Source organism: Ovis canadensis, chromosome 26 (genome assembly GCF_042477335.2).
Source record: "Ovis canadensis isolate MfBH-ARS-UI-01 breed Bighorn chromosome 26, ARS-UI_OviCan_v2, whole genome shotgun sequence".
Taxonomy (NCBI): Eukaryota; Metazoa; Chordata; class Mammalia; order Artiodactyla; family Bovidae; genus Ovis; species Ovis canadensis.
Genome location: NC_091270.1, coordinates 44792076 through 44810961, shown reverse-complemented (window position 1 = coordinate 44810961; position 18886 = coordinate 44792076). Strand labels below are relative to the sequence as shown.

General features: G+C 42.9%; 1 long non-coding RNA gene across 13 annotated transcripts in view; it reads right to left on the bottom strand.

Annotated features, from left to right (window-relative positions):
- The window catches only part of LOC138430868 (uncharacterized), a 173725-nt gene that overhangs the window by 146075 nt on the left and 8764 nt on the right, over positions 1 to 18886 (bottom strand). For 2 of the 13 annotated variants that reach the window (XR_011253421.1, XR_011253430.1), the window contains exon 4: positions 13181 to 13348. The exons of 8 other annotated variants lie outside the window; for them this stretch is intronic. This is a non-coding gene — a long non-coding RNA (uncharacterized lncRNA). Of the gene's footprint in view, positions 1 to 967; positions 1546 to 13180; positions 13349 to 18886 lie in introns of those variants that run through there. 3 more of the 13 variants (XR_011253429.1, XR_011253423.1, XR_011253426.1) reach the window with 3 other exon arrangements.

Below are 18886 nucleotides of genomic sequence, written 5' to 3'. Positions count from 1 at the left end.
AATCACATTTTATACACTATTGGTACTATTTATAAAATAGATAACTAATGAGAACCTGCTGTATAGATAGCACAGGAACCCTGAGTGAACTGTGACCTGAATGAAAAGGAAATCCGAAAGGGAGGGGCTGTGGGTATATGCATGGCTTAAGAGTCGGACACCACTGAGTGACTGAACTGGACTGAACTGATGGCTTAAGAGTCGGATACAACTGAACGACTGAACTGGACTGATGGCTGATTCATCTTGCAACTTTCATAAAAACTGATTTTAAAAAAATAAAAAGCACTGACGGATTTGAGTCATAGGTCAGTCTCCTTCTGGTTAAGTGACCTTGGCTGACACTTAACTTTTCTAATCCTTAGTTTCTTCATCTGAAATATGGTTATAACAATAATATTAATGCTCAAAGCTATTTTGAGGATTAAAGAGCATGTCCTCCTTCCTTCTTCTCTCATTAAGGTTGTAGAGCTTCACCAGGCAACTCTCAACTGGTCTGATATTCAGGAAACACTGAAGGTATAAAGGCAGAATGGGAGGACGTACAACATTATTTTCACATCTTTCAGTAAATTCTCCTATTTCACAAGGATTTCTGGCAATATTGCAAAGATCATAATGTGCCCTTTGTACTTAGGCCTTTTTCTTCCTTTGTCATTTAGACTTCAGTGACATGGATGATGATGGAGTGTGAGGGAGGAAAAAGAGCCCTGAACACAGCAGCCGGGAAACCTGAATTTGAGTGCCAGCTCTGCCAGTGGCTCAGCAGGTAGACTGTCAGTGCAGGAGATGCAACAGGCATGGGATCAATCCCTGGGTTGGGAAGATCCCCTGGAGGAGGAAATGGCTACCCACTCCAGTATTCCTGCCTAGAGAATTCCATGGACAGAGGAGTCTGGCGGGCTACAGTTCATGGAATCTCAAAAGAGTCGGACACAACTTAGCAATAAAACAGTAACAAAAGTCGTATGTGAGAGGCTATGTTTACTATCTTTAGTACATAGATGGGGAAACTAAGGTTTACAGAGAATAAACTTATTTTTAAGAAAATACTTTTAAGCATTAAGAACAAAGCTAATGCTTTTGATTGGCTCTTCCTGTTTGCTTGTTTGGATCAAGCTCCAGATAAAGCCCAGCCTTTCCAACTGATGCACATCTTGGCTTGTCAGGCTTGTTTAACTTATAAACACCTGCTTTCTTTCCGTCTTTCTTTTTTCTTTCTTTCTTTCTTTCCTTGCTTCCTTCTTTCTTAAATATTTATTTATTTATTTGACTGCTCTGGGTCTTAATTTGCAGCATGTGGGATCTGGTTCCCTGACCAGGAATCGAATCCAGGCCCTCAGCACGGGGGTCTCAGCCACTGGACCACCAAGGAAGTCCTCCTTCCTTCCTTCTTTTTCTTTTTATCTTGCAAATTACTTGTTAAGGAAACCGAATCATTTGTCTTATAGAAATTCGAACAGTCTGACTTCCACTAATTACACCTCCATGTTGTCGTCAAAGGTGTTTCTTTGTTCTTCGAACTTCCTGTACTGCTGGCTTGACCTAGAGGAGCAACCAGATTCAAGTTTGATTTCTTAGCAAACTGTTTCATGAGAAGTGTGTGCTCTTCCATGATGAGGTCCATAACGCCTGATTCTTTCTCTTTTTACAGTGGTAGCAGCCACAGATGTTCACCGTCTAGATCCGGTGGTTTCACTGCTGCTGCTGCTGCTGCTGCTGCTGCTGCTAAGTCGCTTCAGTCATGTCCGACTCTGTGCGACCCCATAGACTGCAGCCCACCAGGCTCCCCCGTCCCTGGGATTCTCCAGGCAAGAACACTGGAGTGGGTTGCCATTTCCTTCTCCAATGTATGAAAGTGAAAAGTGAAACTGAATTCGCTCAGTGGCGTCTGACTCTTCGCAATCCCACGGACTGCAGCCCACCAGGCTCCTCTGTCCATGGGATTTTCCAGGCAAGAGTACTGGAGTGGGGTGCCATTGCTAGGGGATGACGAATGGTGATATTCTAATTTCACCTTCCTTCTTCATTAACTAGCAGGAATACTTCTATAATGATTAGTTTCCCAATATCTACCATTCAGTTATCCAATCATATAGTTCATGGGAATAACAGCATAAATGCTTGATTCTTTCCCTTTTTCTAATTTCTAAATTCTTTCCCTTTTTCTAAAACTAGTATTTAGAATACCAGTTTTCTAAATAAGTGGATTCACTGGCAACATTCCACGATGGAGAGTTAGGTTTGTTTTCTCAGGGTTATTATTAACTCATGGTAAACTCATGGATTTAATTCTATGTGTATTTAAATTTGGGCTTCCCTGGTGGCTCAGACAGAAGAGAATCTGCCTGCAATTTGGGAGACCTGGGTTCAATCCCTGGGTTGGGAAGATCCCTGTGTTGGGAAGATCCCCAGAGAAGGGAATGGCTACCCACTCCAGTATTCTTGCCTGGAGAACTCCATGGACAGAGCAGCCTAGTTATGTTTACTGATATTCTTTTAATCCATATTTGGCCAAACTCAAGTTGCCTCCTGAAACTTTTTGGCAAAACCCTAGTGGTTCTTGATAGCTGCATTGCTATTTGTCCAGACAACATTTTCCAAATTAATTTCATGTAATTTCCTTTCCCAGACATCTTTCCAAGGATTGCTGGTTCCTTTTAGTAGAAGTGGTATTTAAAGACAACAATCTGCATATTGCCACCGCATTAAGCAGGGCTTCTCAAGTGACTCTGTGGTAAAGAATCCACCTGCCAATTCAGGAGATGCAGGTTCGATCCCTGGTGGGGAAGATCCCCGGGAGAAGGCAATGGCAACCCACTCCAGTATTCTTGCTGGGAAATCCCATGGACAGAGGAGCCTGGCGGGCTATAGTCCATGCAGTCGAAAAAAGTTGGTTGGACATGACTTAGAGACTGAACATGTCTAGTTGAATTGAGCAACAGCTGAATTGAGCATTCCTTCTAGACCTCTTTCATGGACAGAACTAAGAAAACAATTAAGACAAAATACATGATGAGTTTATACTCATTTCAATACCACTTCAAATTCAGACCTCAAAGTTTATACTTAATATTTTCAAATTTACATCTCTATTTCCTTTCTCCCACATAAAGAAATACAGTTCTCAACGATGTCAGGAACGATAGAATTAGATTATCCACAGACACTCTTTAAATTCATTCTATAATATACACAATATTTACAAGAGCAACTACAACTATTGTCAATCATATTAAAAGCATAATCAGTTTATGGTGTTTTTTTAACCGTTCTTCTTGTTCCTACAGTACATGCCACTAGAAATGTACAGTCAACTCACAGTGTTTTTAAAGTCCCTTGAGTATATGCATGGCTGAGTCCCTTTGCTGTCCATCTGAAAATTTCACAACATTGTTAATCAGCTATATGCCAATATAAAATAAAATGTTAAAAATAAATAAATATAGTCCCTGGAAGAGCTAGAATTCTACCTGAGGCATTATAACTCACCTAACTTACTCCCCAGTCTATATACCATTAGTCGAGACCTGAAATTTCCAACCCACTCGGGACCAGTGATAAGAGCTTTTAGACAGGACAACCTTTGAGATTCCCCCACCACTTCTAGGGCTTCCCTCATAGCTCAGCTGGTAAAGAATCTGGCTGCAATGCAGGAGGCTCCAGTTCGATTACTGGGTTGGGAAGATCCCCTGGAGAAGGGATAGGCTACCACTCCAGTATTCTTAGGTTTCCCTTTTGGCTCAGACAGTAAAGAATCTGACTGCAATGGGAGGGAGACTTGGGTTCCATCCCTGAGATCCGGGTTCGATCCCTGGGTTGGGAAGATCCCTTGGAGGAGGGCATGGCAGCCCACTCCAATACTTTTGCCTGGAGAATCCCATGGACAGAAGAGCCCAGCAGGCTCCAGTCCACGGGGTCACAAAAGGTAAGACACAACTGAGCGATGAAGCAGAACACAGCACCATTTCTAACTTAATACACTCCTAACACCACAAGTATAGGTCCCACCAAAGCTGTGTGCATGGCAGAGCTACACTGTGATTACTTTAGTTACATAAACCAGTTCTTAGTGCCAAAGATTTATGAAATTGATGAAACTTCACTTGTTTTCTAAGAAACAAACTGACCCATGAAGAAATACCAAGCTTCAAAAAAGCCATCAAGAGTTTCCTCAACCAGTAATGTATATCCCAACCTTCCTCCGAACAGTTTGACTTCTAAGAGCATCTAGTGATAATTCCAAGGACCTCCACCTTCCCTGTCATCACTTTTTTCTATTAATAAGACAGCACAATACAGTGCTTTTCAATTTATTAATGTCACACTGTTTTGAACCAGTTTACATTCCACCAGAAGTGGATCAGAGATTCCGTTCTATTTCTCCACATTTTCACAAAGGGTAGAGAGAGACCTTTTATTAACTTTTGCCCATCTGGTAGATATGCAATAAAGTTTCATTGTGATTTCAATTTGCATTTCACTGAATACTAATGACATTGAGCATCTTTTCATATGTTTATTGGTTATAGGTTACCTCTTCTCTGAAATTTATATTCCTGTCTTTTGCCCCTTTTAGAATTTAGCTGTTTTCCTATTGCTTAATGATTCATAAGAGGTTTTTATATGTTCAGGATACTAAATCTTTGTCAGTTACATTTGTTGAAAATATCTTCTCTCAGTTTATGGTTTGTCTCTTTATGGTGTCTTTTGATGAACAGAAGTTCTTATTTTTAATGTAGTTGAATTTATCAAACTTTTCCTTTATGTCTGTGCTTTTTTTTAACAATCATCTTGTGAAAGAAGTCATTTGTAGCCAGAAATGATAGATACTCTCTTACATTTTTTCACAAATGTTTATAGTTTTGACTCTCTTAACTTTCATGTGTGGGTGTGTTCATGCTAAGTTGTTTCAGTCGTGTCTGACTCTGCCTACAGACTGTAGCCTGCCAGGCTCCTCTGTCCATGGGATTCCCTAGGCAAGAATACTGGAGCAGACTGCCGTGCCCTCTTCCAGGGGATATTCCCAACCCAGGGATCGAACCCGCATCTCTTACATCTGCACTGACAGGTGGGTTACCATTAGCACCACCTGGGAAGCCCTCTTAACCTTCATATTCATTTTTAATTCGGTGGCACCACACTCCAGGACTCTTGCCTGGAGAATCCCATGGACAGAGGAGCCTGGAAGGCTGCAGTCCATGGGATCGCTGAGGGTTGGACATGACTAAGCAGCTTCACTTCACTTTTCACTTTCATGCATTGGAGAAGGAAATGGCAACCCACTCCAGTGTTCTTGCCTGGAGAATCCCAGGGACGAGGGAGCCTGGTGGGCTGCCGTCTATGGGGTCGCACAGAGTCAGACACGACTGAAGCAACTTAGGAACAGCAGCAGCAGGCCTGTATTATTGTATATGGTTTGAAGTAAGAGATCCAATTTTATTTTGTTCATATGGATCATGGTTTGCTAGATAGACAGTTCATTTTTCTGATGGTCTGCAGGGCTTCTTCTGCTGTATATGAAGTTCCCACATAATCATGAACCTGCTTTTGATCTAACTACCCTGCTCTAGGGGGCTACTTGTCAGTCTCTGCACCAATGCCACCCCATCTTAATCGCTCTAGCTTTATCATGAACCTATTTGGAGCTTCTCAGGTGGCGCTAGAAGTAAAGAACCCACTTTCCAATGCAGGATATGCAAGATGCAGTTTCAATCCCTGGGTCAGGAAGATCCCCTGGAGAAGATGGCAACCCATCTGAGTATTCTTGCCTGGAGAATCCTATGGACAGAGGAAGCTGGTGGAGATGACCTAGAGGGATGGGCGGAGGTGGTGGGGGGAGGGAGGCTCGAGAAGGAGGGAATATATGTGTACATGGAGCTGATCCATGCGGTTATACAGCAGAAACTAACACAGCAGTGTAAACCAATTGCACTCCAATTAAATAGAATAATTTTTTAAAAAGAAAAATCTTGATATCCATTAGGTAAAGGCCCCATTCTACACAACATATTTTTTGCCATTTTTTGAGGAGTGTCTTGTCTATTTTTGACCCTTCCCCACTTTACATAAACTTAAGAATTATATTCCCAAGCTTCCCAGAAACACTGAGATTTTTCTTTAAATTTACTAAATATATGTAAATTTTGTTCAATCTGGGAATCAAATTTAATGCAATCTTGGAGTAACTGACATCGTCATGATATTAAATCTTTCCATCCAAGAACATTATTATATATAAGTTAGAAAACATTAAGCAAGACCTTGTTGACTACCTATTCATAGATATGCATTCATTAAAAGTATAAAGAAAAGAAATTGAAAGTATAAAAAACAGGAAATGATTCATTCAACATCCAGTGGTTGTCTGTGAGTACAAGAGAGGAATGTGTGATAAGGCTTTCTCAGAGAAAACACAAAGGCATTTCTAAGGTAATAGTTTATTTCTTAACCTGAGTGGTGGTTATGTGAATGTTTATTCTAATATCATTCTTTAAACTGGATATATACATTTTATAAACCTTTTTGTATACATGCCATGTTTCACAAGATAAAATTTAAGACATGCAATAAAGGAGGTATTCTCCAAACCAATTGATTTAGGACAAAAGTGTTACAATTTTGAAACTTTTTCTTCACATTATACAAACTTGCAGGAATTGTCTATCAACATTTTCAAAAATAGCTATGCCCCTCTATGTACCATGGGGAAAGGCTTTTTTTGTTTTAAAAAAAAGTGATTTTGACATTCAAATTCAACTCTCAGCATTTTAGAGTGTACTATCTCTTTGTGAATTTGAATCATGCCTCTGGTTCTACAAGTAAGGTTCAAGTCAAGATGAGTATACATTCATTCATTCACTTATTTGCAAAATATATGCATAATTCATTGTGCTGGGAGTCTGGAAAATATAAGAAGATAAATACGGGCATTTCTGAGTTGCAAGAAGGATTTATTAAGTAAAATGAAATAAGATAAATGCTCAAAAAACTGTAGTGCCTGATTGGAGTGGAAGGAGGAGGAGGAAGAGAAAACAGCACAAAATTTTGCAAGGGGGTCCAAAGAGCATGAACTGACATCTGATTGAAGGATATAGGGTTGGGGAAATAGTCATAAACTTTTTGAGTCTCTAATAAGACTATTCTAGGGGTATTGTTGTTTAGTCACTAAGTTATATTTGATTCTTTTGCGACCCCATGGACTATAGCCCACCAGGCTCCTCTGTCCATGGGATTTCCCAGGCAAGAGTACTGGAGTGGGTTACCATTTCCTCCTCTGGGGGATCTTCCCAACCCAGGGATCGAACCTGCATCCCCTGCATTGCCAGGAGGGTTCTCTACCACTGAGCCACGAGGGAAGCTTTATTTCTTTAGTTTAATAACATGCAAGAAAATATGTATAGATTTCAACCTTTTTACTCATCTTCCAAGTTTCTGTCTGGTTGAAAGAAGACAATAGTTAGATTCGTAATTACCAGGCCTGTTCTATTCTGGCTCCACATTGTGTTGGTTTCAGGTTTTCAAACTGCAAAGAATTCCATCTCTAGCCCAACCCTACCATGATAGGAAACCACACAGCCTTAGGAATTGCAAACGGAGCACATTTTGAGAGGGCAAAGAGGTTGCTTTCTCACAAACGTTTTACCTGCATGGAAGCCTGGAGCCAACCCTGCATAATTTATATACGCCTCTGAGAACAAGCTTGAAAAGAAGCCAGTGCTAATTGACTGAATTGACCATTCAGCTGGCTGCTCTGGTTTCATGGAAACCTGCTCACACATTCAATAAATTCACTGGGGGTAATACATTTAAAAAAATGATTATCTGATATCATATTGCCTATTGTCTGCTATCTACTTCCTCTCCAACTCCCTCCCTTGGACCCTAAATGGCTGTTTGACTAAATTTTTGTTTTCAATTAGTTTCACTGGTTCTTTGTTTACATGACCCATTAATATCCCACAGTCAATGGAAAGGGTGTTCAGTTGCCAAAGGGGCTGAAAAAATTCCTAAGAGATACGAAGATGATGGCAGAAAGAGGCTGCCTGTTCTACAAGGGGTCCTACAAAGCTAATGTCATTTTTCTCACTTCATATCCCAGAGCCAAAGTCTTCCATGGGACAAACCCAGCAATCATTGACATTTCCAAAATGGCAGCACTAGTGATATGAAGAGCACTTCTCCTCTGAAGGCGCTGGTGATTTTTAAGCCTGGGAACAGATTGGAGGCTGTATTCTTGGCCCAGCAGTGCTGTATTTGCACTTATTAATACAAAAGTATGTAATAATTAAATTCGGGACCAGCAGCAACTGCTGCCATGAGAAACTTAGCTCCCAATTGTATACTCAAGGAAAGTCCAATTGCCCACTGAAAGGATTAGTAGATCCATATACCATCCTGAATCCTGGGCACTGTTTCAACCTTCTCCAAATTATGTAAGTTGATAATAAGGGGCAGCCTGAAACATTGGCAGAGTAAGTCTGGGCAGGGAAAGCCAGAGCAGATGAAAATGTATTCTGTCTCTTTGAAACAGCTCTTTCCTTAGGATGTCTTTAAGATTGCAATTGATGGGATCACATCATGCTATGCTGGGTAGGCTTTACAAAGTCATTTTCCTAGGTTTTTAGTTTACACTGCAGAGCTGACTCAGGAAGCTAAGCCTCTATAGTAACTTCATGATGGTTCATTAACTGTGTCACCTTGACTGGACCATAGGGAATCCAGATATTTGATCAAACATTACTCTGGGTGTCTGTGAGGGTGTTTCTGGATGAGATTAACATTGGAATCCATAAACTAGGTAAAGCAGATTGCCCTCCCTATATGTGTGAGTTCCATCCAATCTGTCAAAGGACTGAGCAGAACAAGTCTGAATGTCTTCTAGCTGGGATAATGGTTTTCTCCTGTCTGAGAACTCAGGATCAGCTCTCCTGGTTCTCAGGCCTTTGAGAAAAGGCCTCCAAAACTCAAACTGGGATTGTAACATAAGTTCTCTTGATGTCTCCAGCTTGCCAACTGCAAATCTTGAAACCTCAGCCTCCATAATCCCATGCATCATTTCTTTATAATAAATCTCATTTTTACCTCTCTTTCTCTCTCCCACCCTCCCTCTCCCCCCCACCCTGCCTCCCTCTTCTATTTATTCTGTTTCTCTGGAATGGACTAATACTGCCCACTATCATACAATCTTTGAATGAGGACTCCATTTGTAATAATACAGACTTCCACATGTCCATTCAGCAACTGTAGATCCTGACCATCAAACACTGAACAAGCACTGATTTCTTTTTCATTCAGAAGAAATAATATTTTTGTTTTAAAAAATGATTACTGAACAGCCTATATGTCACTCAAGTCCAAGGGCTTCCCAGGTGGCTCAGTGGTAAAGAATTCACCTGCCAGTGCAGGAGATTTGGGTTTGACCCCTGGGTCAGGAAGATTCCCCTGGAGAAGGAAATGGCAACCCACTCCAGTATTCTTGCCTGAGAAATCTCATGGACAGAGTAGCCTGGCAGACTACAGTCCTTGGGGTTGAAAAGAATTGGATACAACTAAATGTATGTGTCTTTTTTGTTCTGCATTTTGTTCTTTTTGTTCTTTTTGTTCTGCCTTTTTGTTCTACTCAGCCCTTCAACAGATTGGGTGGAGATGTATTCTAAAGAAATGGTGCATATAGGGAGGGCAATCTGCTTTACATAGTCTATGGATTCCAATGTTAATCTCATCTAGAAACACCCTCACAGACACCCAGGGTAATGTTTGATCAAACATCTGGATTCCCTGTGGTCCAGTCAAGTTGCTAAAACAAGCCGCTAAAACAATGTCTGCTGCTTCCAATCCTTTATTGCTAGGACTCCACAAGGAGTATAGGATCAGATAATGGGCCTGCATTTGTGGCTGAGTTACTCCAACTGGTTTGCAAAGCAGTAATTAAATGGAAACCACATACAGTGAATAGGCCGCAAAGCTCAGAAATGGTTGACAGAATGAACCAGACTATCAAGGTGACTTTGGGAAAATGGGCACAAGAAACTGGCGCCACCTGGATAGACATGCTGCCATTAGTGTTACTGAGGATCAGAATGACCCTCTGGGTCGCATGGGTTTTCCCCTTATGAGATAATGTTCAGGAGACCTCTCCCACTTATTTGGAAAGTAAAGAGAAATTATTACAAAGAGGAAGGAGGGAGGTGTCATGGCAACTGGAACATTCACACACGCACTCAAGTACAAAGGACCTAAAATAACCCCACTCAAGGACCCTGCCTCACAGCATCATGCTGCTACTACTAAGTCACTTCAGTCATGTCTGACTCTGTGCAACCCCATAGACAGAAGCACACCAGGCTCCCCTGTCCCCGAGATTCTCCAGGCAAGAGTACTGGAGTGGGTTGCCATTTCCTTCTCCATCACAGCATTATAGATACAAACAAAACAAGTAGCCTTCAAACTTATGAAAACAAATTCCCTCGAGTGCTTGATTCTTTTTTTAATTTTTATTCTCCTATTTAATTTGCACCAGGCTTTCCCTTGGTGGGTCAACCCACTTCAACAAATGATAAACCAATGGAGACTTTACAGTAATCAAGAAACAGGAGCTAAGCCTTACCACTGAGCTTACAACAAGGATAATTTGAAACATTCTCAAATTGTCAACATTTTCATGGATAAGAATATTATGGAACAGGAACTTCCCTTGCAGTCCAATAGTTAAGACCACCTTCGGAAGCAGGGGGGTACAGGTTCGATCTTTGGTTGAGAAGCTAAGACCCCATAGGCTTCTTGGTCAAAAAAACACACATAAAGCAGAAGCAATATTGTAACAACTTCAACAAAGACTTTGTAAAAAAGAATATTATGGAACAAAAAACAGAGAACTTGAAATTCTATACACTGGAAGTCCTGTTGAAATCAAGGTTGATTTGATGGAGTATAACTAAATATATGAAGTAGTAGACCTTTCTGCTATATGACTCTGAGTTCTCTTGAGTGCCTTCTCAAATTCAACCACAGCTTGGAAGCAATTCCAGTCACCCCAACCTTCCATGACCTTGACAGACTCTCTCTCCTTGAACGATGTCCCTGCTGGTGTCTGACATTCAACTGTGGATACCCCCTTGTCCTAAAACCAGAAATATTCACTGGCTACATCTCCAAGAAAATATTATTAAAAGAAAGCATTTCCCACCGACTTACTAGTTCCAATTCTCACCCAAAGTCAGAATTAAAATGTGTCACATTACCTGAAGCCACCCTATGGAGTAAGAGGAGTGTTTAAGGAGGCATATTAACCCTAGTGACCTTTGAATGTCAAGGCACTTGCCCTGGGAGTCACGATTTCCAAGATCTTTCGCCATTGCCCCCAAAGAGTCAATTTAATTTCCAGTAGGTAATGCCCCACCTCCCTTGTACCTTACAAGGTTTCCTACTGAGAGAATAAATTGAATTATCATTTTCATTTAGCATATTGAACACTTTTGCAAAGCAAGTGAAAGTATAGCAAGACTAGGTCCTGTTAAAAATGTTTAAAAGGGGGAAAAAGGATTTCACATTCCTGTCTAGACAGCATCGTTCGATATGACCTATCAGGAAATATTTTCATAGTTCTCTATCTGCTGAAATAGTCTCATATAAGATAGGTGAAAGGTATGCAAGTTTTTCCTCTCCACTACCCTGCCCCCCAAAATCCGGGTCACGGTTGAAGTAAACTGTCCCACAAAGACTCTGCCATCTGAAGTGTGGGCATTCCCATTACCCCATGGGCCAGAGCAGGAGGGCACAGAGGCCTCCACGGAAAGAGACCTTGGATAAATGCAGCTTTCAGAAAGAAGGAGGGGCAGGCAAGCAAGGGAAACCACGTACCGAGGGTCCTGTGGATGAATCCTGGCAAGGCAGGACTGTCCCTGGCAACAAAAGGCTCAAAATAATAAAATGCAAGATATATATTGCCCATTTGCATTCAGTGCACGGTAAACTTCCTTGCATACGAAAGATAATGACAGATGCAAAATGAGCGCGGAATACTGCAGGTCTGTCAGTGGGGACTGGGCGAGGTGCCAGCTCCCCAGACTGAACCAAACAAGGCCACTCCATGCAGGGCTGGTGGAACTAGGAAAGAAGTGGATCCAGGGCCTCTGGACCTGCAGTGAAATTGACAGAAACCAGGAAGCTAAACCTGTGACAGTGAATCGACGGTGACGGTGGTGAGTGAGGAATGGAATGCAGGTTCTTTAGTCTTCAGGTAGACTTGAGATGGTCCGTGTAGCTTGATCTGGCATTTTATGGCCATCTTCTGCACAGTTTTCTATCTGGGCAAGGTTGTTTACTGGAACCAAAGTTTCTTAAAACCCAAAATGGGTCAATACCAGCAGGGCTGGTATTGAGGGGTAAGAGCAGGTATGAGTCAACGCAAGGGGACTGCATTCCAAAGCAGCGCAGCCTGCCCCTTGGAGACTCCACTGCTTCGAGCTTTTTCCTGTGGATGCGTTCTGACACCTCTCAGGTCCCACCTAAAATGTGCTATTGACAGAGTGACCGACTTTTTGACAGCCCAGAAGCCCTTTCTTAGGCAACCTCCTCAGGCTCTCTCTCATCAGCATCCCAACGCCATGTATTTGGAAGAAACATTGATTTTTTGCAAGCGAACAAATTCATTCCAGCTGCATTAGTGAGACTGGGCAGACAGAAGAGTGGAGACTAGTGACCCACTTTCAGATCTTCCCTGTCTCTCTGGCTCTAAGCCCTAAGACACGATGCCACAGACATGGTGGGACCAGGACAAGGGAGGCGGGGTGGGGGTGGGGGCGGGGGTATTGTTGAAGCCCTCAGGCCAGCCTCTTAGCTCTCTCTCTCTTCTGCAACTGCCCTGGAAAAGGGCGGTCCCCTTTGCTTTCCAGCAAAGCCTGCTGCAAACACATCACCCTTTTTTTAGGTCACTGGCAAGCTCTCGCATAGCTGGGACCTAAGCCCCAGCCTCCTTACCCCAGCAGAAAGAGAACAAAAGCTTCCAGGAGCTAGAAACAATGAGCTCCCCATCCTTCCCCGCTCCCCGAAGCCTCCCACCCCATCCTCACTGGTCCCACCCCTTTTTCCTCCTCCAGGTGGAAAATCACCCAGAGAGCTTCTCTCTCATCACCAGGGCTTTATTTATTTATTTCCTTACGGGGGTGATGGCGTTTACCTGCCTTGCTTTTCAGAAGCTAAAACACTTTGGCAGCCAAGAATGAAAGTGTTTGTCTTAATTCTGCCCTCTCGGCAGGAGCCGAGGCAGAAAACGGCTCGCCGCTTCCTCAGCTGCTGAGGCTGCCGCTGTTGTGGTGGCGAAGATAAACAGCCCATCAGCGCGGAGCTGAAAAGAAATAGAGAAAAGGGGATGGGAGTCGTTTAATTACTTTGAATGGCTTTTTGTGTTCTGTGTGATTGCTTCCTGTGATACAGTAGTTTCTCATTCTCCATGCAAGCTCCGTGTTTCTATTCAGAAGAATAAGATTGGAGCAGGAAATTGGCTTTCAAGAGTGAGAGTGAGAGAGAAATGGCTGAGAGGTCGCGACTATTTCCATCAGAGGAAAAAGCCAGGGACGGCGCGTTTCCTACCGCGGCTGAGCTGAGCCCGGTGGTGGGCCAGCTGGGGAACCTTGGGGTCCGCTTCTTTACTCTGCCCTGGGGCAGGGGGGATGACCTCAGTTCGGTACAGTTCAGTCACTCAGTCGTGTCCGACTCTTTGCGACCCCATGAACTGCAGCACGCCAGGCCTCCCTGTCCATCACCAACTCCTGGAGTTTACTGAAACTCATATCCATCCAGTCGATGACGCCATCCAACCACCTCATCCTCTGTCGTCCCCTTCTCCTCCCTCCCTCAATCTTTCCCAGCATCAGGGTCTTTTCCAATGAGTCAGTTCTTGAGATCAGGAGGCCAAAGTATTGGAGTTTCAGCTTCAGCATCAGTCCTTCCAATAAATATTCAGGACTGATTTCCTTTAGGATAGACTGGTTGCGTCTCCTTGCAGTCCAAGGGACTCTCAAGAGTCTTCTCCAACACCATAGTTCAAAAGCGTCAATTCTTCGGTGCTCAGCTTTCTTTATAGTCCAGCTCTCACACCCATACATGACCCCTGGAAAAACCTCAGTCGCTGGGAAGCTGTCCACCCGGTTGGGCAAAGATAGAGTATCAGGGAGTTTAGGACATGTCGGAGCAGCATCAGGGAAGGTACACAAGCAAAGCCAGGGTTATTCTGGGTTGCAGGCCAGTGCCCTGTACTCTTCCTACCTAGGAAAGAGAGGGTGTGTGTGCGTGTGTGTGTGTGTGTGTGTGTGTGTGTGCAATTCCCTTTCCACTTACCAATGATAGGATAGATCTTGGTATCTAGGCTGAAACCCAGGAGATGGCTGCTCTTTAGTTCTATATTTCTTAACCTTACTGTACTGGCTATTTCCATAAATTGAGAACATGTGGTTCATAATAATAACAGTTACCTCTGTATATGACAAAATTATATGATCAAAAGAGATACCTAGCCCTGAGTCTCAAAGCAGCAAAGGTTCCTGTTTTATGCAATCACTATGACCCTTAGCCAAATTCATCTATTGTTTCCATTTACATTAAATTGCCTTCTAAGAAAAAAAATACTTGAATCCGCTAAAGGAGTTTGTTATTAGAGGAAGCCGTATGATAAATCCTTTTGTAATACAAATAATATGTTTCTGTAAATTCTAGTTTTTATATATTGGGTTTTCTTAAATTACAGTAAAGCTGTGCTGGGGGCATTTAAGTTAAGGATTGAGATTTACAAGCCCATCTAGAAAACTGAGAGCCCACTGTGTGCATAGCATTCTTCAAAAGGCGGGGGAGGAGGTGGGGGTAGAGGGCAAAGTTTGGAAAAGAGAAATTATGTCATCTCTACTCATGAGTTTACAGTGACAAGAAAGGTAGAGCCCTGAGGTACCTGGAACCTTTACACAGGCAGGCAGGTTGGGCAGTTCCGTGAAGCAAGCCCTGTAGATACACTTTGCAGTCTTCAGGGTAACAGACTCATAATAACATCCACCATTGTTATTACAAGATGCCCATAAATGCACAGCATTAAAGTCTGGGCAATTCTTTCAGCCAAGGGAGGCACTGAGCTCTGAAATATCATCCTTCTAGGCTCAGAATTCGAAAGACAATGTTTGCTTCAAATCCAGAAACCCACAAAGCACCAGTAAATGTCAAGAACATCTAACACCAACAGGCGGAGAATTGGAGAGAGTTCACGAAGGAAAACTTCTCCAAGACAATGCAACACAGAAAAATTGCTCAGCCATTCAAGAAGAAATGTGCCTATGAGAGCATTCCAAGCAGCAGAACTGGAGAAACTCAGGAAAGAGATTAACAACTATAAAACACAACAAAGTGAGGACGAAGTGAACCACAGCTGCTGGAGGAGAGTTGTAATGAACAGCAATGAAACGGTGGGAATAGGAAAACCTATCTTTCCTCCTCCCTCATCTCTATATGCCTCTCCCTTGAGTTCTTGCCTTCAAGTGCCCTGTCCCAGGTGCCCTTATGCTGCTCTTGGCTAAGTTCAATGTCCAGTCACATCAACCCCCATGCCTACCTCTGGGAGGAAAAGACCTGAAGATGGAGGAGGATCAAAATAGCAGAACTGCAGCCTTTATGCAAAAGGTAGGTTCAGAATCATACATGAAGGACCACCTGCAGCCTCAAAACAACTCCTGAAAGCCATAAGGCAGTGGAAAAGGCTCTTCCATGCAAAATCATCCCATGGGGTGGTCACGATGTCCGGGGCTCCACAGTATTCACACTTTGTGTCATTGTAATAAGAGTGAAATGGAACAGGACACTTATGGTCCTCTCCCCCACACCCCCACCCCATGTCCTCAATCTGCCTTTTGCCTGTGGAAAAACTTTGCCAGGAAATCAGAGAAATGAGAAAATGTAGCAACAAAGGGAAACAGTCAAAGGAGACCAAACAATGATAATTTAGCCATGAAGCAAAGTCAAGGACTTTTCATTCCTTCTCAAGGGCTATAGGTAATATTCTGAGCCATATCCGGTGAGCTGTCTTACAGATACTGAAACCTCCACCAGTTAAGAAGTTAACTACATGATGACCGGACTGTAGCCATGACATCAGCTGCCACTATTCTAAGAACTGGCCTCAAGGAACTGGGAACAAACTGATCCTGGAACTGAAGACTGACTGTACTTAAAACAATCAAGATGACGCTGGTCGGATCACTGCTGACCAATTTCAAGATGACTGTCAGAACTGTTTCTATATGTAGCCCTCTCCCTCTGTCTATAAAAGCCCCTGTCCACTGGTTGTCAGTGGGGGTGGCGGGGGCAAGGAAGAGAGTCCACCTTTGGACAGGAGTCTGCCCTTCCCTGCTGCAGTTTCCGGCATCTAAAATAAAGCAAACTTTCCACCAAACTTGCCTCTTTACTGGCTTTTGATCAACGAGCAGCCAGACCCCACTTCTGGCTACAAGAGGAAGAAAGGCGTAAAAAAAACCCCACAAATTTGGGGCCCTGAGTATCTCAGCTGGAAATGGTGTATATCCTATAAGAGTGTTATCCTTCAGAGTCCCCAGGCCACCCTATGGTACCAGATCAGGAAATCTCCAAGCAGGGACCACATGGCACGTTGATGGAGGGCAGCAGAAAAGGTCAGGGGGGACAGCAAGGACCACACCCCATATACATCACATTGGTGGGTAGAGGGGACAGGAAGGACAGGAAGTGGCACTGGGCATTCGGTAAGCATGGCCAGGAACACACTCATCAGAACAGGAGGTATGTAGGGGATGGAGGAGCACTGACTGGGATAACTGACTTATAATCTCACCCTTAATACTTTTTATTTACGATTTTTTTTCATGTGGACCATTTCTAAAGTCTTACTTGGATTTGTTACAACATTGCTTCTGTTTTTTTATATTTGGGGTTTTTTGGCTCCGCAGCACGTGGGATCTCAGCTCCCCAACCATGGATCAAACCCACACTCTCTGCAAGTGTAGAAAGTAGAGCGTTAGTCACTTGGTTACATCCAACACTTTGTGACCCTGGGGACTGTAGACCGCCAGGCTCCTCTGTCCATGCAATTCTCCAGGCAAGAATACTGGAATGTGCAGCCATTCCTTTCTCCAGGGGAATCTTCCCAACCCGGGGATCGAACCCAGGTCTCCTGAATTGCAGGCAGATTCCTTACTGATTGAGCCACCAGGAAAGCTGCGCACCCCCAGCGCTGGAAGGCAAAGTCTTAACCACTGAACTGCCAGGGAAGTCCCAGTCTCGATACTTTTTGACCATGAACTTGTGGTCACATTTGCACAACAACAACAATAAAAACAAAACAACCAAAACAAAGCAGGAACAACAGTTGTCCACTGGACCTTAAGACCTTGGAAAGAACATCAGCCTGACAGTCCGCTTCTAATCCAGGTTGCTCTTCAACTAACAGTGTGATCTTGGGCAAGTCATCTTCTTTCTTCAAGCTGGACTTTCTTCACCCTACAGTAAGAATGGCCTCTAACATTCTGATTCCATGATTGCTTTTATCCTTTATTTTTGGTTATTCTAGATGAGTACAGTATAGCCCAGGTGAAGGAAACAAATTTTATTCAGAGCAAAGGGCTGAATAAGTCAACAAATAACCCAAATGTTGCTACCCTAATGGACTAGCCTAAAGAGAATGTTTCACAAACCAAGTGGTGGTCCAATTGCCTAGAAATGTGAAGACTAGAAAGAGAACATTGTATTAAACTGTAAAATCTTCAATAATGTGAAGAAGGTAAAAACAAATTTATTTGCCAAGTCTCCAAATACTAGTATAAGGGGACATCTTTTGCAACTTTACAGAGGAAGTTGTTCACCCAAAGGGTAATAAACTTAGCCAATGCATTACACCAATAGGTCGTACAGGAGGAAACAAATGTATGAAGCGCTTCAAACAGTTCTAGAAAGTTTTATGAATGGCCAAATCATGACAGGCTAGAACATTATAGAGGACAAAACAGTGAAGGTTTACATCTGGGAAAACAATAAAGTTGGCCCTCATCCCTGAGGACCTTTGAAGTCAGGTTAGGAAAAAAATCAGCTCAATGTTCTGCCGAGAGTGTGGCAAGTCTTCACTTTAGTAAAATGAAAGGAACATCATCACAAACAGAAAAAAAGATGCTCTGGATGAAAGACAACTAAAGATTGTGCGGAATCGTGATACACCAGTGATGGTAGGGGGTATTTGGTCCAGCCCTGTCATCATGCACTTTGCTTCTGTCTTTGAGGGGGGATTGGATTGACATGTGATGAATTCTAACTTGGATCATATCGACCCAAGTTGTATGAGATGTTGGCTCTAATAAAGAGATTCTGGGAGGAAAATAGCCATGTTAGTGGCTTAGGGGTCATCCAAACTTTGGGGCCACTGCAGTCACCGTTCTGCACAATCACCTGTGCATCTATTGTAACCCAGCCCCACACTGTTGGAAAACAAAGAGCTCAGCATGCATCGTCTGAGACGTGTGTCACAATCTCATTGCAAGTCTCAATACGAGAAGACGTTCTCAGGTTGAAAACACATTAATGGGTGTTCTGCCTAGGTAAGGATTTTTCGAAAGGGTCCCCAGTACATTTCCTTTTCTCTTTGCATTTTAATCAGCTTGTCATTTCATTATCTGCATTCTGTGTCGGCTGTTTGGGATCATTAGGCAAAACCTAGCGATCGCTGCCTATTACTCAGTACGTTTGCTCTAATAAGCTTTCGTAAATAAAACCCAAAGAGATGAAAAAGGCCAGTGGCTGATTACATGCAACCAATTTGGTCTCATTAGGTTCTTATAAGGAGAAAAAGTAAATATAATCTTTATAAATCATACAGCTATAGCAG